The following is a 21,361-nucleotide window of genomic DNA, read 5'->3' on the forward strand; positions in this document are numbered from 1 at the left end:
TGACGGCTTTACCAAATGACCCAACAAGGGCTTATGTTAACATCCTTTGGATCATCTGGCATTTTGATGGGCTCAGGAAACAACTCAGACATAACAAGGACCCACAGTCACTGTTGTGATTTTGCATTTGCTCGTTCAATCCCTTACACAGTTCTTCCCCAGAGAGGCTGGACGCTGTGTAACTTGGGCCTTTACATTTTATGAAGAGGGGTCCACATTGGACCAAATTATCCAAATTATCACCAAGGGACAATGTGACTACAATTAAAATTGCCGTGTATTTGTTTCCCTCTTAATGACTTTTTGTAACAACATAGTCTTCTTCTTTCCAACAACAACAACAACAACCCAAAATACAAAAAAACTATCTTGAGTATTTTTGGTTTTGTTTTTGTCCTTCTCATATTTTCCTCTAATAATAACAGATGAAATTATTGAAAATACTAAAGTCTGAAAATACTACCTGAGATGCCCCCTTGATTGCATTTGAAGGTTGCTGGTTCTTGTCTACTAGATGCTAAGTTACCTGAAAGACAGCCCAAATGGCTGTGTCGGGAAGTGAGGGGAGAGGGGACAGAGTGGTGGTGGGAAAACCTTAATTACAACACTGTGAAAAAAAAAAATTCAGATTTTGACTTTTCAAATAGAGTATTGAATCATTTATATTATAAAACCATGATGTTAGCTGTCTTTCCTCATTTAGTTCTTAGGGAATTTATCAGTCTATTTCTACTTACTAACATTTTGATATTATTTAGCTCTGTATTTAAATGATGCTGATACAAGTACATAGTCATAGGTAGGATTTCTCCCTTTTAAGTGAAGTTCCGCTAGGTTGTTAATAGCTCATGACTCTCCAAACTCCTCTAGTTTATAGGAGAAATTATTTAATGAAGATGCAGATTGCTTGTGTAGCTTTGTTAATGTAAATGAGTAATGCATATTGATTTTGCATGGTGTAAAAATCTTTTTATTCATCTTATGCAAGAAAATCTGTTAAAGAATTATTAATGACATGATAATTGCTTTAAGATCTATGCCCTAATTAAAACAGTAAATTCTTTATTAAGTCCTTATTTTAATTAGATGTACAGAAAGACAATAATTTTTACAAGAAGCCCTGTGTAAAATAAAATTACCTCATTTGGAAATGCTTCAAAAAAAAAATCTGTAGTGTGCTCTGCAGAGAGGCAGCTGAGAACTTCCTGAAGTAAAACCACCCTGACTCCATTTCCACTCAAAATTAAGATGTCATCCTGACTGAATAAACTATTCAGTTTAATAAACTCAAATAAACTATTTTACACTTTTAGTGAAATACAACTCATCTGTACCAATAGGTTTCTGCTTCCACTTTTTTATTTAATTTCTGTTCCTTAAAAGTAGATATATTTTTAAAAGTTTGAAAATCTCAATTAAAGACAAGGAGGAAAATGAGCTTTTTGTCATGCAAATTACCTTCCATCAACTTGGTTCAGTTTGTTTTTGCAGTTGTACTTTGCTCTCTTCCTTCAGTTTGCAAGACAGTGCTTTTCAGTGATTTGTCCTGAGTTGTGTGTATAGAAAAACCACAACCGAAATCAATAACTGCCTTCCATTTATCATGTATTCCTTTTCTACCTGATTTTCTGTCTTTAATTTGTATGCGTGATTATCTGAGGTAATGCTCCCTTGTGGCTAATGACCGCTGACTTGAGGGGGTGAGGTGGAGAGGTTAACATTCAAGTGCAGATCTTGAGCCACGCACTAGGTTGGGATCCTTCACTATTGTTTTTTAATCCTTATAACCACCAAAACTGGGGAAGTATGACTTCCATTTTATAGAAAAAGGAACTGAGGGGTGAGAGCTGCAACCATTTTGATCATTCAAACCAGAGGTCTAAAACTGGTGGCCTGTGGGCAATATCCAGCTTGCCATGAGATTTTGTAAATAAAGTTTTATTGGAACGTAGACACACCTATTTGTTGTTATAACCATGGAGTTTAGAGGATAGTGAGAGAGAGCCTCTGACCTGCCAAACCTAATGTGTTTACTCCCTAGCTCTTAGGAGGAAAAGTTTGCAGATCCCTGGTCTAAACCAAGAGACTCAGAACTGCTCACACAGTTATACCTCCTCCCATTCATCAGACCCTATTGTATAGCACATTTTGTTTAAAATTACATATTTCTTTTTGCTAGCAGACTCTTCTGACTTCATCTCTTTATCTTTTTCCTTTTATTTGGATTCTCAGTATAGGAGCTTTTTCCTATGAGCAATGCTTCATCCCTTTTCTGAGTAGGCTGAAATAACATCTCTTTAGCCTCTCTCTTTGCTGTCATTGTTTATTTAACTCTGATCAGGTTGTTTAACTCAATATGGCATTTTGGACTTCAGCTAGTAAGAGGATTATTATAGCCAAGTATTGCTTCATGTTGCTCTTCTCATAACCTGAATTTCTTTCCTTAAATTTTCCCCAGGACAATGGTTATCTGACTGCTGGAGAAAGAGTCACCGGCATTAACAGTTTAGAAAAGCCAGCAACTATCACATAATAAAAATCAGATCAGAGGAGCATTATGTGCAGTCAGAGGTCCTGTACTTTCTTGCATGTAGAGAAAAGGGAGAGTAGAGGGTGGGGACAGGTTTTCCTACTTAAGACACATTAGTCAATGGATCATATAATGCCAAATAGATCCTCTTTTCTCACATTCGCTGCTTGTTATGCAGAGCAGCTTTCCCTGCAAAAAATGCTCAAAGATAGTGAAAACTGGAAACATTCTATGATGGTCAAGAACAGGTTAGAAATAGAATATCCATGCTGTGCAGCACTGTGCAAAATTAATAATATTGTAGAAGAAAATGCACTGACAATGACACATAGCAGGTTCTTAAATGTGTATGTTAATTTTATGATTTAAAACTTTAAAAAATACCTAATATTGAATATACACAGAAAAATGCATTGGAAGATCTATACCATGATATTAACAGTGGTTATCTTTGGGTGATGAAGTTATAACTGATTCTCTTGGGTTTTATTTATGCTTTTCTCTGTTTTCTCAGTAAATATGTATGATCTTTATAATCATAAGATTTTTTTTTTATGAGATAAAAAGGACACAGCTCGGGGATGTTATGGGTAGCTGGAAGAGTAACCATGCAACTGAACCATTAGTCTCTGTCCACAAGACTCATAAGGAAGGTGAGCGAATGATGGTGCCATTTTGTAAGTGTGGTCCTCCACAAAAGGTATTGGCTCTGCCCCATGCTCTCTCTCAGTCCCCCAACCCTGTTGTGAAGGATTTACCCCACCCTCACAAGGGCAGGCCCTCTCAAAATTCTCTCAGCCTGGACCCTGTTACCTACTTTACTCTCTGCTGATCTGACAAGCCTGTACAATTTATTTGAGGATTTTGTTGAGGTGTTCTTCATGGCCTAGTAAAAATGTGTAGTCCCTCTAGGGAATAAATTTTAAATCAAAGCTATAAAACCAAAATTATCTACCATTTCTCATTTCTTTTGTATCCTTATTTTGGTCTACTTGATCTGCTGAAGATTGGAAAAGTGTGTTCAAAGCTCCTCTAAGGAATAGTTAAGGTAAATGAAATGTTTAAACTAGACAAGGCCTTTATTCAAGGAAGAGTTAGAAAAAAAAGATGAACTTGGCTGCTTTGGGCACCTCAGTGTTCCTGCAACACATAAGCTCCTCACAGCTGTTAAGGGGTGTAGTAAGAGGGGAGACGAGGAGAGACGAGGGTTGGAGAGGGAAGAAAGTCAGCATTGACCTGTTTGTGGAACACCTGCTGTTCTTGGGCTTTTCACAGTAAGTCTAGCATCCTATTCCCAATCAGCTCTGTAAAGATACATGGTAATTAATTGACTGCTAATCAGCCAGGCTGATGCCTCCCGAAATTGTTGTGGCTTTCTTCTGTCTGATGAGTTATCCACTGGATTTGCTTTCTGTCCTTGATCAGACACCTACCACAGAACATCCCTTGGTCTTGGATCCCAAATTGAACTGAAATCAGAAATAAAGTCCAACAAGAAATCAGTCATTTTGAGTGGCGAAACATACTGTGTCCTTTTTCCCATAAGCTCTGTCTAATTTGCAGGGATATTTGGACCTGGGGGGTGATGGGTCAGGGGACTCTTCACAGAGAGGAGGAGGTGACGTTTCCATAGTGGGTGCCCCTATTTTGCTGTGAGCAGAAGGAGGAAGATTTAAAAGCTTGTGATCTCTTGCAAATAGAATTTGTGAGGCGTGAAACTTTTTTATTATCGTCCCTTCCTGTGGAACCTCAACCCAGTGTAATTTTCATGGACAATTAAACTAGGAATAATATAACGGTATTGATAGTAATAATAATAATAATAATAATTAACACTACATACATGCCATGTACTGTTTGAGGTATTTTGCATATACTGACAGTTTTAAGACTTACTATCATTTGTACAATTTTACTTCTGAGAAAACTGAGGCACGGGGAGTCTTGTCCAGGATTAAACAGCTTGCAAGTGTCAGAGCCAGGATTTGAACCTTGGCAGCTTTCTGCAGGCCATTAAGCTACACTGTTTCTTACATGACTGTTAAGTGTGTTCCTGTCTATATGATCTATAGGCAAAATTCAAGAGATAGTTATTGAGATTCAGTGGTGTGTGAGGCACCGGACTAACTGTGGTATTATTTTTTTCTTAGAAATAAATCCATCCCTTATTTTAATTGCTTAGAGTTTAGTAGAGAAATTAAGAAAAGCCTGTAGAGTATACCTAAAGTGCAGAAGGAAATTCATGGTGAGAGAAGAAGCAGAACACAGTAGCAGTGTTCTGACACTAAAGGCAGAACCAGCTGCAGTGGCCTCTAGTAACGTGTAGTGGCCGTGTTCTGTCCTGTCAGTTACACATCCTACTTGTTGTGTTTTCCAACGTCCAGTATAAAGAACCAGAGACTTTATTGTCAATTGTTGTGCCTCAGAGCTGGGCTTAATCCACCTGAAGTGTGTTACCCTTTGTCCCAAGGCTTGTGTTGACTCTAAGGTTTATAAAACACGCTTCAGTCCTAACATGAAGCCACAAAACAGGGAGAATGTGGAAGACGGTGACAGCTCATTCATCACCCTTATTTATTTACTTAAGCTAAATGATGTGTCTGTTTTTTTTTCGTAGCGTTAGTATTTCACTTTCTCTCTGCCTTGCTCTGAGTCTTTGATTTCCCTGAATATAGGAGTGTACTGTACTTCCTCGCGTTTTGAGGCACAAGCTCAATTTGACTTTACCCTGTGGGACCTTAGATATTTCTGACAGTGTCCAAATCTTAACAGTGCAAAGCGTCATGGGAGGACCCAAGTCAAGCACTTGCCACGATGACCTGAGTCAGAGAGGACAGGCCCAATTATTATCAGCGATTATCAATGATCTGGGTTTTTTGGTTTTTTTTTTTTTTTTTTTTTTTTGGTAGTTTTTATTGGACTCCAAACCTCAGAAGCCATTTCTTTCACACCCTCCTGAGTTGACTCCTGTGACAAGGCAGAGAGAGTGTGTCTGGCAAAGAAAATTGCTTAATACAAAGTTGGGTAACTGTAGGTCATTTGGGGCAAGTCCAAATTGTGAAATTTGGTTGAAATGTATTGGTGGGCTAACTGTGGATATGGACTGATGAAATGAAAGCTAGTGCTTGGCTGTATTATGTGACTGTTTAACATTTGATTTGCTTATACCTCAAACAAACAGAAAAGACATATCCTCTGAGAACGATGTAAAAAGTGTGGTTCTTTAACATAATAGGCTTACCAAGAAGTTAAAAAACCACAGTCATATCTGGACTTTGAATCTACTTTGCCTGCGTATCTTATTTCAGACTCATTCTTACCTGATAACATACTTGCCCGTCACTAATAAGTATTCAAATCAATTTAAATATGAGTTCAGGTAAAACATAATTGTTGCATCTAGAGTGGGTTAGATGTTTAACATATTTCACAGTTAAATTTAAGTTTAGATTATCTGCCGTTTTGAATTATTTACCCCTCTGCTTTTAGTTATTGCAAAAAAATGTTCAATTTACTAAAATTCTGAGTTTATCTTCAAGATATTCATCCCCCAAAGTATACAAGCAGTATGAATAATTTCATGGCCTATGTCACTCTCTGTGTGGTATTCTAGGATGCAGGCATTCAGTATGAACTCTATTGGGATTCTGTTTTCCCTGGCTCAAGGCAAATATGTTCTTTGAAATGTAGACATGTATAATTAAATATGACTAGTGGATTATGCGAATGAAATCTATTTTTCTTTGTAAAACAACTTGAAAAACAGGACTTAAAGTTCCTCAAGGTTTTCTTTGAAGGTCCTAGTCTATTTAAAATCAATAGTTAGATTCACCTGTACCTAGAATAGAATACACTCTAATATTTATTAATAAAATGTTAACATGTTTAAGTATTTAAACACATTATTAAAACACAGTTGCCAATTTTGTTCCTTTCAAATATAGTGCTTAATGGATCTAAAGGATCAAACTTTTGAATGAACAAAACATACTTATTCACGAGCAATTTTCGTGATTCACAGGTATAAACAGATTGAGTTTTTTGCTAGGCAGATCAGCAGAATCTGTTGCTATGAATTGTTGATGGTTGTTGAAAAGGCAAAACATGTTAAGGAATCATCTTCTTTTGAATAGGAGGAGCATATTTATATCTGAAGAATAGAGTATCCAAATTCATTGCCACATTCGCAAATGCCACATACATTTCCAATCTTCTGTGCTGAGTGTAATAACGTCACATTAGGACTATGGAACGGGGGGCCATGGCCTTCAGCAGTGAGAGCCAGCTCCAAAGAACAAGCAGAGCCAGGCATACCTCACAGACACCAGGATAGGATGTCCAGGGCCCAGCAGAACAAGGGACATCTCCATGGAGGCCAGTGAGGAAGGAGGGTAGGGTAGCACAATAACCAGAATCATACTGAACATCTTTCCCCCAGCCTTGGGGTGGCACCTTAGTCCTGCCAGACCATCAAGAACCTGGGGAGGCAAAGGAATAGGAGAATGTAGAAGCAATTAGGGTACGTACCAAAAAGAGAGTTATTCAGATGGGATTGTATTGATGTCAGAGATGATATTTGAACCTGGAGGTGATAAGAAGTACTACTGTTTTTTGGAACAGAGTATTTTATATCCTCATTCTACCTTCCAGTGTGTGTACGCTCTGAAGGTGTTTCAAGGTCAAAGCTTTGTTACTTTGTTTACTTTATTATCTGAAGCAAAGCTTCATCAAGTAAAGTTCAGGGTAATACAAGAGCAGAGAGGAGAAGTATGAAACCCAGACGGGGGACAGGCAAGGGAGGGGTGAGATCAAGGAAAGTTTCCCTAAAGAGGGGTTGCTTGAGCATTATCTCAGCATCAGGAAACCAGATGATGGCAGAATAAGCCCCGGAACACAGTCATCCTTGCTTTTAATTTGGTGTCCTTTACACTGCGTGTCTTACTGCCAGCCCGCTACAGCCATCCCGCTCACTGCCTGGCACCAGACACAAAGGAATGATTATAAGCAAAGTCACTCCTGCAAGAAAAGAAAATCTGACCAGTTGTGGATTTGATTTTACTACCTGAGAGCAAAGTCGATTCACACAAATCACAAAGTGGCTTAGAACTCCGGACGAGAAGAACACATCCATCACTGCATAAGCCCAGTGAAGGTCGGGGTTCCATGTGAAACATATTTTGGTGGGATGTTGCAAAAAAGCCCATGTGGAACTGGGGAAGTGCAAATAACTGCTTAATCTGCAAAGGCTCGTCCGTCTCTTAGGAAAAGAGTATAATGGAACAACTGCACATGAGTAATACTAGCCCTCTGGCGGCCCGGGGATGCTGCTTAGCCCGGCAGACTCAGTCCCACGAAGCTAAACACTTTGTTCCCACATCAGCTGGGGCCTCTGCAGACCTGTGTCCTTGGCTCTGGGTCAGATGATAACATAATACTTACGGTAAGGGAGCCAGCGGAACAAGAAACCAGAAGGGCAAGAATGTTTCAAAGCACAACTGTTAAACCCAGGAGACATGCCCCAGGTGTGCCTTGGCCCTGCATTTGGAGTGTCTTATTGAAGAGAGTTTACACATCTCAGCAGAGGGGCCAGGAAGGTCCAAGGTGATGGACACAATTATGAAATGAGTTATTGTTGCCCAGGTTTCCCCACTGCTACTACTGACTGATAGGGGTTATTTGTTCATTGAAGAATGACCAGAAATGCTTATATGGTTCTTCTCATAGTGGGCCTAAATGCTCTTGTCCAGAATTTAGAGATTGTTTGGGGTTGTCGAGGCCATTCATCCTGGCTTGGGGTCTTTGTCACAGTTTGGCCTCTGGAACAAGATAAAATAGAGCTCACAGATATTGTCTCCTGTTCCCCAAATTGCAGACTTGTCCACCCCTCGACACACAGGATTCAGTTAGTAGCCCCTTCCCCACCGCCCCTCCTTAGCCAAAATTAAATTCTGTTTTATAGTTCCCCTCATTGCTTGAGCTTTTAAAAAGTCTTTCTGTTCTAACTTATTTTCTTTGACTTGTTAATTGGCCTTTTACTCAGTGTTTCAACGTACCTCTCCTGAGGTGGCTGTTCTGGGTACTCGGGGAACCTGCCCTCATGGATTCACAATCTAGCAGGGAAGGTTGTGAATTTCTATTTCAAAAATAAGTACAGTTACACAGACTAGTCTACAAAGAATCCAACATAGTATTTCATATTTAATGAGACTATTGAAAGAATTACAAATCCTAGGCACAGAAATGTACAGGGGGATCCTGAGAATTGATGAATTTTCTAGTCTGGTTGGTACAAAAGCTCAGGTAGAAGAGCAAGCTTGTGTCTATATTCTAACCTCATTCCAGGAGTGGAAGCTTGCCTAGGTCTACATTTCAGAAATTTCTCTTAATCATTAAATAAGCCAGTCTCCTCTCAAGGATGGCACAAATGGTAGTCGTGAGAGTTTCCCCTGGGTATTATTTAGAAATTTCATTAAGGTACAAGTAATAGTAGGTTCAACAACAGAGCTGTTAACAAAGTCAATAGTGAGTCATCTGGGGCTGCTGCTGTAGGTCCATGACATCATTAGTGTCCTAGCAGGTTTGCTTTCTTCTGCTCCTTGTATTTTAGGGTATGGCATTCATTCTCAGGGTCATGATTCTTTTTTTTAATTTATTTTTTATTTTTTTATTTTTTTTTATTTGCTCACTGTGTATTTGGTTGAACTTCCTCAAAGGACTTTCCTTGTCAGACAAGGTGCCATGATGAGCTGCACTGGCGCCTTGTCGAGGAGATCCGTCCCCACGCTCAACCATTCAAAGCTAAGGAAGGAAAATTACAGCGTCAAGAGGGATTAAAACAAGCAATTTGCTGTTTGAGCCTTTCAGAAAGATCTGGAACACCTATGGTTCAGTAAACGGAGGAGTAACTAAAAGAAATAAAAGATCATTTAGTTGCCAGGGCAGTGTGTTCCATAAAAGTAAACACTGCGGAACCCATTTCCTAAAGGGTGCCTCTGGGTCACAGAGGCCTCATACATCTCTTCCAGCCCCATGTGTTCGTGTGCCGTTTCCGTATTCCGACTCGGGCCTGTGTGATACTTCCTTCTGTGCCCTCTGCGGGGTTAGATTAGAGAGGTAGGGTGTTAATGGTGGAGTTGATGAAGATTGAAGACCCACTTTCTTCCCCTGGAGACCAGCCTGATTTGAACAAATTGAGGAGAACAAAGCAGCCCCTTTGTGTCCTTGGGAGAAAACCTGTTCTGTGTCATTTCTGCAGCCAGGTGTGCTACTCCAGGGAGTGGGGGAAGGGGCAGTCTAAAAAGATCCCTGCTGGGGCGGACACAGGTCCTGGCGCCACCTGGGCCCACCGGAGTCACTTCACATGTGCGACTTCTTTATTGGTGCTGCCGGTTGGAAGAGCGTGAGTTGGAACCTGGGCTGGGGGGCAGTAGGTTGCCACTGGGGGCCTGCAGGGTGTGGGGGTTGAGTTGCTGACTGGCCGAGCTGCTGTCCTCTGTCCCCAGTTCCTCGCTGTTTTCCTCCTTCTGGCCGCTCTGCTGCTCAGGACACTCAAAGTGGACACAGTGGAACACCTCATTTGCTATGTTGTGTGTCCCAACGATCTAGATGAAGGAGGCTGGCTGTCTTTCAAAAGTTACTGACTGCCAGGACTTGCAAGAGACTTTGGATCTGCCGGCTACCATGGTCCACTGCTGCTGGTTGGTGGAAACCTCAACGTAGTAGCTATAGCTCCGATCGTCACAGTCCCACAGTAATAACCGTATTGACCCAATCATGTATGGCTGTGCCAGCTGAACCACAATTGCACCACTTCCTAGCTGATGACACTTGTAGCCAGAATCCCAGTCATAATTCTTGGTGTCCCCATTCAGCAAGGCATTTCGGCTCCAACTGACTCCTTCAATCACACTGGCACAATCGGCAATTGTTGCAACGTTCTCCATGAGAACCAATCAGGTTGCCAATTACTTGCCCCATGGTCTTAATTTGGATGTCCAAGTGGTCGCCTTGGTGGATCTTCTTGAGTCCAAAGAGACAGAGCGATAAAGGGGAGAATGAGAAAAGATCAAGGGTAGAAAAGCCTTGGGCTCGGTAGGCTCCTTCATGGCTAGAGCACTGGTCTCTGCGAGATCCTACAGGCAGCGTCAGCCACCACCTAAGGGCTACTTGAATCTGCATGGCGCAGGAGAAACTCCCTGCCACCCTCCAAAGAGAGGGGAGCCATAACCCAATAGGCAGATCAAGATTATGCCCTTTGAGCCCTGTTTATGTAAATGCCCCACTTTTGGGTGCCAAAGATATGATGCAGGAAAACAGATGTGGGGCATGAGAAGGGCCGAGTCCCAGGTCTTGGTTGAGCCCCTGGGATGTGCCCCACCAAGTGTGGGTCCTTGGCTTCGTGCAGGAAAGAATTCAAGAGCGAGCCACAGTTGAGTGAAGGTAGATCTATTCAGAGAGATACATTGAAAGGCAAGAGAAAGGCCACGAGGTGTGGGGGTTGGGTGCTCAGATTAAAAGTAGGTACACTCCATAGACAGAGTGCGGGCCATCTCCGAAGAGGGAGAGAGAGAGAAGTGGCCATGATCCTTTTTTTTTTAATTGAAGGATGGTTAATTTACAATGTTGTGTTGGTTTCTGTTGTACAGCACAGAGATTCGGTTACATATATATATATAATATATTCTTTTTCATATTCTTTTCCATTATGGTTTATTATAAGATATTGAATATATTTCCCTGTGCTATACTTTAGGACCTTGTTCCTTATCTATTTCATATATAGTAGTGTGTATCTACTAATCCCAAACTCCTAATTTACCCCTCCCAACTCCCTTTTCCCTTTGGTAACTATAAGTTTGGCTTCTGTATCTGTGAGTCTGTTTCTGCTTTATAAATATGTTCATTTGTATCATATTTTGGATTTCCCCATATAAGTGATATCATATGGTATTTGTCTTTCTCTGTCTGACTTACTTAGTATGATAATCCATCCATGTTGCTGCAAATGGAATTGTTTCATTTTTATGGCTGAATAATATTCCATTATTTGTATATACCACTACTTCTTTATTCATTCCTCTGTTGATGGACATTTAGGTTGCTTCCATGTTTTGCTGTTGTAAATAGTGCTGCTGTAAACATTGGGGTGCATGTATCTTTTCAAATTAGAGTTTTCATCTTTTCTGGATATATACCCAGGAGAGGAATTGCTGGATCATATGGCAACTCCATTTTTAGTTTTTTAAGGAACCTCCACACTGTTTTCCATAGTGGCTACACCAACTTACATTCCTACCAAGAGTGTAAGAAAGTTCTCAGGATAATGATGCTTAAATGATTCTTGGAGCTTCAGCCATTACATTTGATTTCCAGGTGGAAAGTCAGAAGACAAGGGGGAAAAGTTGTATTTTAAAAGCATATTTTCCCGAAACTCTACCAAACAACTTATGCTTATATCCGAGTGGCCAAAACTGTCTATGTGGCCAGCTTGATTTCCACTCCCTGTAAAATCTGTTAGCAAAGTTTTAAGCAGGGAGTGGGTACTAGACAGACTAGCGTGCTCCATCACCCTGCTGCTGTGACACGAGGAACTTGTTGAAACCTCTTAGCTGTGAGAGAAGGTATGTGGGAATAGCAGCTGGAAATCAAGCAAAGAAGATCAAGGCCTAAGGGCTCTCCCCTCAGAGAGCCACGTGCCAGCTCTGCTTTGGCAAGCTTAAAAAGAAATTTGTGACTAACTTCTAGAAGTTGGTGCTAAGAAGCTTCAACACATTTTTCTCCTTAAATAGTTGGAGTTTTGAAAACCTTGAGGAACATTTTATATGCATGTGTATAACATATATGTGGTTTTTTTGTAGTAATATAGATTTCTAATATCTACTTCATCACATAAACATGGAAGATTGTACACTCCTCTCTTAGAGAATAACTAATGTGGTATTTTTAAAATAGTGACCCAAGAGCAAATTTGCTGATTGAATTATGATACTTATTTAATAAATTGGGGGAGATTTTAATTTTTAAAAGTGACTTATTTTTGGGAGCACTTTTTTCAGCTATTAAATATGGTATCCTACCCTCTACCCAAAATACTCTTCATTTCTTATTATACCAAATATTGGTGGTAGAGGAATATTGACATATGAAAATGCATAATCCTTTACATATAATCCTATCTCATCTTAAAAGCATAACACAGAAACCTGTTTAAATGATGCAGTCAGTTTAAATGAAACGTGCAAAGTTACAATAAATCAACCATTAGCATTAACAAGGGGCATCAGTTAGAGTCCCAGTAGGAAACAGTACACTCAAAGCTAGCTATTTCAAGGAGGATCCCTTTTCAAAGAAAGCATTTACAAAGGTGGGAGTAGGATTTGGGAGAGTCACAGAGGTAGTGCAAGGACCTGGGCCAAACAGTGGAGGGAGAGTTATTAGCTCTTCTAGATCTGAAGGAGACAAAAGTAGAAAGATGCTAGCAGAACATAGAGGGAGAGAGTTGTGTGAGGAAAGTTGTCTTGAAGTAAAGTGGTTTTAGGTCCAGGGACACAGCCACCTCTACTGATCTCAAAGGAGGGAAGCCAAGGAATAAATACCCTGATCTCCTGCTGGAGCTTCCATTAGCCAAATCCAGCCAGCTGGCAGACTGCCTAGGAGCCCCATGATACTGTCCAGCCAGAAGAGCCCTGGGGCAGAGAGCAGAGGGAACAGGGGCGATAGTGGACCTGGAGGGGTAAACAGAAGTCATCCCACACAACAAGTTAGGGACGTGTCCACCTGTCACGTGCAATTCTCTACACCTTGAGATACCAAAGGCTCCTCTTCTTGAGGGAACATGTAACATCATGCTCTGTTTGTCAACCTAATAAATCTGGTATCACCAAGGATATTTCAAAGCTACTCTGCTACCTTTCCAGAAACCACCTAAAAAAGCTAATTAATGGTGCACTCTTGTTAACACATGCAGATTTGATATTATTAGTCTAATTAAAAGGATTTTAATAGTCTCACCCCCCCACTGATTCCTACATATTCCAAAGTAAATTAAACCCATTAATCAAAGTGGTAAAAATGATAAAAGGTACAGGATACAGGCAAAACTGAGGGGAGACTAACAGCCCTCATTATGTTTAATTTTGTTCCCCAGCAAAGGATAATAAATTCAAATTGTAACATCACAGTAAAACATTTAATTATTCAAGAGCAGGGCAAGACACATTATAATTAGCTCCCTATTATGCATCTTCATTTAGGTGGTAATAGATGCAGTTGAGGAGCCCAGCCCGTCTTAAGCTAAAGATTTGAAGTGAGATCTCAACCACTCTGTCACCTTGGAAAAATGTCCCCATTGCCTAGAGCTTGCCTTGAGTTGTGGGTGGGTGACTTGAGGTTTGGTGTTCCTGATTCATTCTCAGTCCACCAGATATCAGCTGAGTGCCAGCTGTGTTAGAGTTCTGGGCCTTGTGGTGCAAACAGTGAACAAGCAGGGTAAGTGCCTCCCCTCATGGATCTGACATGAGGATTGGAACAAAATCCGTGCTTCTTCTCTTAGCCTTGAAGCTCTCCCTGAGCTGTCCCCAACCTGCTACTTAGACTTCATCCTATGCCACCTGCCTCCTTGCTCGCTGTGCTCCTGCCACCAGACCTTTTGCTGTTTCTCCAGCATGTCATTCATGCTTGTCCCTATTTCACATTTGCTCCTCTGTCTATCTAGAATGTGGTTCCCCCCAGATGTCCATGTGACTGTTTCCTTCTTATCATTAAGTTCTCTCTTAAAAGAGACCCCTGTCCTGACCACCTTTCTCTAAAAAAGCACCCCCCAAATCCAGTTAACCTACTTTTAAAATATTCTTTATGTCACTTATCACTATCCAAAATTAACTTCCTTGTTTATTCACTTATTGTTCATCTCTTCACTCATCCTCAGTAGACCACAAGCAACACAGGACAAAGGACCTTGTCTGTCCTCTTCACTGTATTCCCAGTATATGTGTATCCTGGCACATAGCAGGTTCTCAATAAATATTTGTGAGTATGGCTGATCATACTTTCCAGAGATTATGACAGTGATTTCTCGTATCCCACATGTTTTTCTAAAAACTAGTCACATTTCCATCAAGAGGATCTGAAAAGCAAGGGTGCTTTTAATTGGCTTGCAACCAGTAGAGTACGGTGGAAGTGATAGTCTGTAACTTCAGAGGCTAAATCATACAAGGTGACACATCTTGTCTTTGGAGTCCAAATTAACCCCCATGGAAAGGCGCTGAAACTATGTGAAGAGAGTGAGATACCCATTCATATTCCAGCTGCCCCAGCTCCATACTCTCCCAGCTCCAGCCACCATCTGACTTGAAACCAAATGAGAGACCCTGAGCCAAAACCACCCAGCAGAGCCTTTCCAAAATTTCTGACCCCTAGAAATTAGGAGAGATAATAACATGATTATTGGTGCTTCAAACCACCGAGTTTGGGAGTGATGTGTTACACAGCAGTAGATAACCAGGACAGACAATGACAGGCTGACTGAATGAATGAGCTAACAAATGCAGCTTATTTCTTTCCATCAGATTCAGAATGGAGAGAAGAACGTGCCATTAGGATGGAAGACTATGTTTTAGAGATCTGTGTGTCTAAATAGAAATCAAATACTTCAGCAAAATTCCGATATCATGTGCCCCCAATATAATACAGATTCAGTTATTCTGTTGATCAAATACTATCCCCTCCAGAATAGCATAAGACATTTTTACCTACATAGAAATGATGTGAGACAAACTTTGTGCCCAATCACAAGTTAGCACTTTTGCATGGTAGATATTGCTAATTATTTATGGCATTCTTTCTTGCTAACTATGGCCTCACAGTCCTTTCCAGACAGCCATTAATAATTGATTAATGTTGGCACTCGAGATTATTTCCATACCAGCCTTAAGGAGACCCCAACATCCCAAATGATCATCACAGGTTGTTTTCATTCCCCACCCATCACCACCCCTTTCCTGGGATTTCTGCAGTGACATCAGAACTAGGGACAGCAGGAGAATTTTGAAAGTTGAAAGCATTTGGGCTTGTCTGTCAACTCTTCTGCGATTCTGTGGGAACATCTGTTTCCATCTTGGATGAGGGAGGCAGCATTTATTTAAAGGATTTGGAAATTATCCCTGATTGACAGGCAGACTTGGAAATCTCTATTGATAAGAATGTGCAGAGAATTTGTAGAATTGTTGGGATGGTGCAAGCATTTTTGAAACTTTGTCAACTGGTTTCTGTTGGGAAACAGTGGATCATTCGTTCTGAAAGGAATTTTTTACTCATAATTGCTTCACATCTTTGTATCTCTCTTTCTCTTTCTTCCACGTGCATGTGTCTGTTCTTCCATAAAAATTGACGTGGTGTCATTATTCATTTCCATTTAAACTGAGGAAGTCTAAATTCTTTTAACCAAAGGTGTTTATCATCTCAAATACTGCCTTCATCAAGCGATCTGTCCTAGCTCCCTGTACAGTTGGTTACTCTTTCAGAATTCTAATACTGGTTAGCATCTCAGAGACTTTCACTATTCTATGTGATATAATTATTTTTGCAATTACTTTAACTCCTCCAATTATACTGAACTCCTTGAGGGCAGAATCCATTTCTAACTCATCTTTATATTCCTTGCAGAGTCTGCTAAATAAGCGATTCAGAGGACCCTAAATGTCAGTGCTGCTTTGCCACTCAAATTTCTTCTAATTCATCCCACATCTCCTTTTCACAGAAGTCCATTTGTAATCTGAACACAAAAGCATATCAGAGGACCGTTCTGATGAGTGGACTATGGTTGTTAACTGGTGACGTACCTGAGTATTTCACCTACAGCAGGTGGATTTGGAAACGAAGGGGAGGCATATATTGTTTGTCACAAAATTTGGAGGGTTTGGAACTGACGTTTAGTGCCCAGGATCCAAGGATGCTAAAAATTGAAATGTGAGGAACAAATCTATGTAACAAGAAATCGTCCTGCTAAACCATAAGTAACATCCCTAGTGAGACCAATGTTGGACTATTTACCTGGCTGTTTTAATAACAGCCCTTATTATTTTCACTTATTTTATGCCAGACACTAGCTGAAAGATTTACCTACCCAGAATTCTCCAAGTTTAGTGTGCATACATTCACCTGGAAGATTAGTTACAATACAGATGACTGGACCCCACCCCAGGCATTTCTGATTTAGTAGGTCTGGGATGAGACTGAAAAAATGGCATTTTTTTACAACTTCCCAGGTGACACTGATGCTGCTGGTCCAGAGACCACATTTTGAGAACCACAGACCCGCTGATATTTAACATCTTAGTTTAACCTGTTAGTATTTAACTTCGTTATTATCCTCTGAGTTATGTTCTACAGTGTTTCTGTTTTTGAGATGAGAAAGCCAAATTAGAGAGGTTAGGTCTACCACTTGTTCAGAAATACACAATTAGGATGTTATGAGTATTGTTTAATATGTGTAAGAGTGAGCCAAGAGATTCATTAGCTTGGGCAACGTGCAGAGAGGTTGAAGTGAAGGCTCTGCAGCCAGGCTACTTGGGTTCGCTGTATGACCTTGAGAAAATTACTTAAGCTCCCTGAGCCTCAGTTTCCTCGATTTGAAACAGTGATGATAATGGTCCTCTCTCATAGGAGTGTTGCAAAGATGGACTGAGATAATGAATGAAAAGCTTAGGATGTTATAGTAGGGAAGAATAGAGTGAAAAATAGATCTCAAGTTTACGTCCCAGTGGAAGAGCCAGATAATAAAGCTATAAAGATATAAGTAAGGAATGCCAAACACTAAAAGTGCTATGAAGAAACAGAATAGAAGGATGACTTGGAGACAAGACATAGGGATGTTGAGGTCTCCCAGGGCTCTTCCAGAGAGAGGACATTTGAGCTGAGATATGAATGACAAGGAGCCAGTTACGTGAATCTGAAGAATGAGTGTCCCAGGCAGAGGCAAGAATAGGTACAAAGGCTCAGAGGCAGGAGTATGGAAGAAAGCTGGAGCGGCTAGAGTGGAGTGAGTGCAGGGAGTTGGGGTGGGGTTGGGGGAGGCGGAGAGGGGGAATAGTAAACGGGGAAGGGATGGCATCAGAGATGGCATCATGGTAGTGTTGATTACCACCAACCTCATAGGGCATGATTATGACAAGTCAGCATTGTATTCTAGACAGTGAAAAGCTACTGGAGGGCTTTAAGCAAGGGAGTGACTTGAGTGGACTGGATATTTAACAGATCAGTTTTATTGCTATATTAAGAATGGATTATAGCAAGCAAGAGTGGAAGCATGTAGACCGGTTATGCAGGAACCCGGGAAATGAAAGAGCAGTTCTTATTTCCACTGTGGTTACTTTTGTGGATGTGTTGCGCCTGCAGAAGTAGGCTTCAGAGCTCAGCCAGCCATCAACGCCAAGCTGCCCTCTAATTTCTTCTTCCCATTTGTTTGACAGTGCTCATGTGAAAGGATGCACTGGCTCCTCAATGTAATTGTGAAATGTGAAAACTGTACATTTGATGAGATTAAATTTTATATACAGCTAAAAAAAGGTGTAGACCAAGTAGCTTGGACTAGGGCAGTGACCAGAGACATGAAAAGAAGTGGGTTCAGAGGGTCTGTGGCTCCTTGATAGGAAATATATATGGAGGAGCAGGGTATTGGATTTAATAACAGTGTGGAGGGCAATACAGTCTGCTACAACAGGGTTAGCTAAGGTAGAAACATGTTTGGAGTTTAAAATAAAATGCTCTGTTTGGGGGATGTGAGATGCATTACAGCAGGCTACAAGGAAAGTTTGGGGGTTATGGATAAGTTCATTATCTTAATTGTGGTGTTGACTTCCCACACATATATAGAGGCTAAAATTCATCACATAACATGCTTTAAGTATGTGCAGTAAGTCAGTTATACCTCAGTAAACCTGTATTTTACAAAGCTGTGAAGAGGATCATAATTTGCCAGGCCAAAATATGCCATTTTGTCTTAAGAATTATTTTGTACTGAAGACATTTGAGTTCCTGAAATACCATGTCTGCCTAAAAGCAGAACCTCCCAAAAGAACTCAACTGTCATAAATCCCACCCCCGGGAGCAACTCTAGTCTCCTCTTCTGGGAGAGAAGTTGGCACCACACCCAGACAGACATTCTCACAAACTATCACTATCCTTTCTCCCATCTATTCTCCTAGTGGCCCATTTATCTTCCCCTGAAAGTCTTCTGTGTTTCTGTAAGGGCCCCTTCTTCCCTCCCTCTTAAGAAATCATTTGTTCTCCCAGAAGAGCCCCTCTGTTCCTCCCTTTCCCCTAGTAAGAGGGTATATAAGCTTTCACCACTCTTCTGGATATTCACTTCTTTCTGTGATACCCCAGGGCATGTAAAACTAAAATTAATAAATTTGTCTGTCTTTTCTTCTGTTAATCCACCTGTTGTCATTGTAATTCACAAGTCCTCCACCTCCAAATCTGAGAAGATAGAGGAAACACTATAACAAGAACAAGCACAATTGTAAGATGTTTATTCACCAAGTAGAGGTCAGGTAGTTGGTTGGATATATGGGTCTGGAACTTAGCAAAACATATCTCATGAGATTTTTCTTGACAACTTTAGAAATACAGAGGACTTTGCAACCAATTTGTATTAGGGTCCAACTTGTGTCCTTGTGTAAAGGAACACAAAATTAGAAGTTAAACTTGAGTTCTGGTTTCTGTCAGATGTGGGATATCTATAGAACCTTAAATATGCCACTTAATCTCACCATCTAAATATGTTTTGCTCTGATAAAATAAGGAAAGTTGTATTTGACTGTGGGAGGGTAAGGTAGGCACTGCTGTAGAAGCATTTGGAAAAGTAAAATAGCTCCACAAATCTCAATTTCTCTGAGTATTATTCAACAGGAGAATGCTTCAAAGCCTTGATAGTTTGGAAAAAGTCATTGGTCAAAGCTGAGACCAAGAGGAAGAAACACAGATGAAATAGCAGCGTGGAAAGAACAGAGACCTTTATATCATATTTTTTTTTTCTTTTTGATGTCCAGAACTCAAGGCTTTTGTCCTCTGTTAGTCTTGAGGAAAACAGAACTTGGAGGTTCTTCCTGGACTAAAATGTATCCAACGGCATGGTCTGCAAATCATACATGATTGTGTACCTTTTAAAGAATCACTAAATAATTATTATGAGAACATTGGAATGGCAATGGCAGTCAATATGCTAAACATTCTGTGGGTGTGATTTCTCTCTTTACAAAGCCTTCTCTGCAAGATTTACTCTCTTGTTGAGGCGTGTTTAAAGCTAAATAAAAAAGACTGTACTGAGCTGGGGAGTTATACACAAATGACTGACTAGTCATTTAAAGACTCATTAATCACTGGTTTAAATCCCAGAGTCTCCAGCATCCAAATTAATGCCTGGGATCTTGACTTGAGCTATGAATAAGCTATCTAACCCTGCATGACAAGGCCAGTGGGTCCTCAAAACATGTGAATGCTCCTTCATTTCAAATACATACATTTAAGCTTACAAATTCCCTAAAACATAAATTGATTCCAAACAAGGATTATATTATACAGAGAGAGAATCCAAGTTGAAGAGAGAGAAAGGGTAGATTCATCGCTACTTGTTAAACAGTATGAGATGTTTAAAAAAAATCATATCCTGTTCAATTTCATTTAGACATGTGGCCCCCCAAATTATCCTACTACCTTGTGTAATGAAAGAGTGATTAGTTCCAGTGCTGCAGGGAAAGCTGCCTTCATTGACTTTTGAAGAGATGGTTTAGTGGACCAAAGTATGACCTACATTAGATGGGCGACTTAAAGAAATTTCAAGGGTAGTTTTAACTCTATACAATTTTCAACTCACGTGCAGTTGTCAGCAGCTGGTGCTGCCTAAGCGGGGATACTGTTGTGAGTGACTCATCCGGTTTGTTCACCTTCACATATAAAGCTTAAAATAGAGCAAGTAAGTGGTCGATAGATGAGAGCTGTAGCAGATTTAGTAGTGGCAACCATACTGGTCCTGGGGTCAAGATCAGTGGTGGTAGTTACAGCAGTAGAGGACACAGCTAAAGAAAGAGCTCTTTGAGCAAACATTAGGGGTTCTCTGAGACAAAACAGAGTTCACTGTCATGTGGTTTAGGTTTCTAGGCACCCTCACTAAGGAATTGTCCTGAATTATTAGGCAGTTTTAGAATCTGCTGATTGTTCCTACAGGAGGTTGTTTCTGAGGGGGTGACAGATGGTCATTTACAGAGAGAGTTCCTTGTTCTATCTATAATGTCATTCCACGGGTGTTTTGCTGTAGAGTTTTCAAGTGGAGCCGTTCATTTATCCTGAAGATTGTTTAATTATAAATTTTTCTAGTACAGTCTAAGCTAAAGAAATAATGGAAACTCTAGATTATGGGAAATTTGCAGTTTCTATCAAGCATTGGGCTGAAACAGAGCTAGAATTCTGTCCTGTGTGTTTTATTATTAACCTCCAGGCCAATTTGGATTAGCTTTTAGGTGTTAAAGGTTAAAAGAGCCTTTTTAATTTTCTACCTAGGTGTGTATGTAAGGATTTTTATAAATATATGGGTTTAGTGGTAATTTTGATTCTTTTTAAAAAATCTATGTTTACCTGAATTTCAGTTGCCAAAACTATTTCTTTCTTGTGACTACCAAAATGAGGGTCAGTAGATTCAAACAGGTGTATTCATGTGCCAGGTACTACATTGTACCAGTTGTGTTATACATTACAAGGTACAAAATGCATTCATATCTAAGATCTCAGTCTATTGATAATGCCAGTAAACAATATCTGCAACGAATGGGAACTGAA

The 21,361-nt window shown here is 40.3% G+C and overlaps 1 long non-coding RNA gene and 1 pseudogene across 1 annotated transcript in view; one reads left to right on the forward strand and one right to left on the reverse strand.

Annotated features, from left to right (window-relative positions):
* The window catches only part of LOC123615966 (uncharacterized), a 210,615-nt gene that overhangs the window by 46,880 nt on the left and 142,374 nt on the right, over positions 1–21,361 (forward strand). The window lies entirely within an intron of this gene.
* LOC141573705 (BTB/POZ domain-containing protein 9 pseudogene) lies at positions 9,904–10,476 on the reverse strand (annotated as a pseudogene).

Source organism: Camelus bactrianus, chromosome 17 (assembly GCF_048773025.1).
Source record: "Camelus bactrianus isolate YW-2024 breed Bactrian camel chromosome 17, ASM4877302v1, whole genome shotgun sequence".
NCBI lineage: Eukaryota > Metazoa > Chordata > Mammalia > Artiodactyla > Camelidae > Camelus > Camelus bactrianus.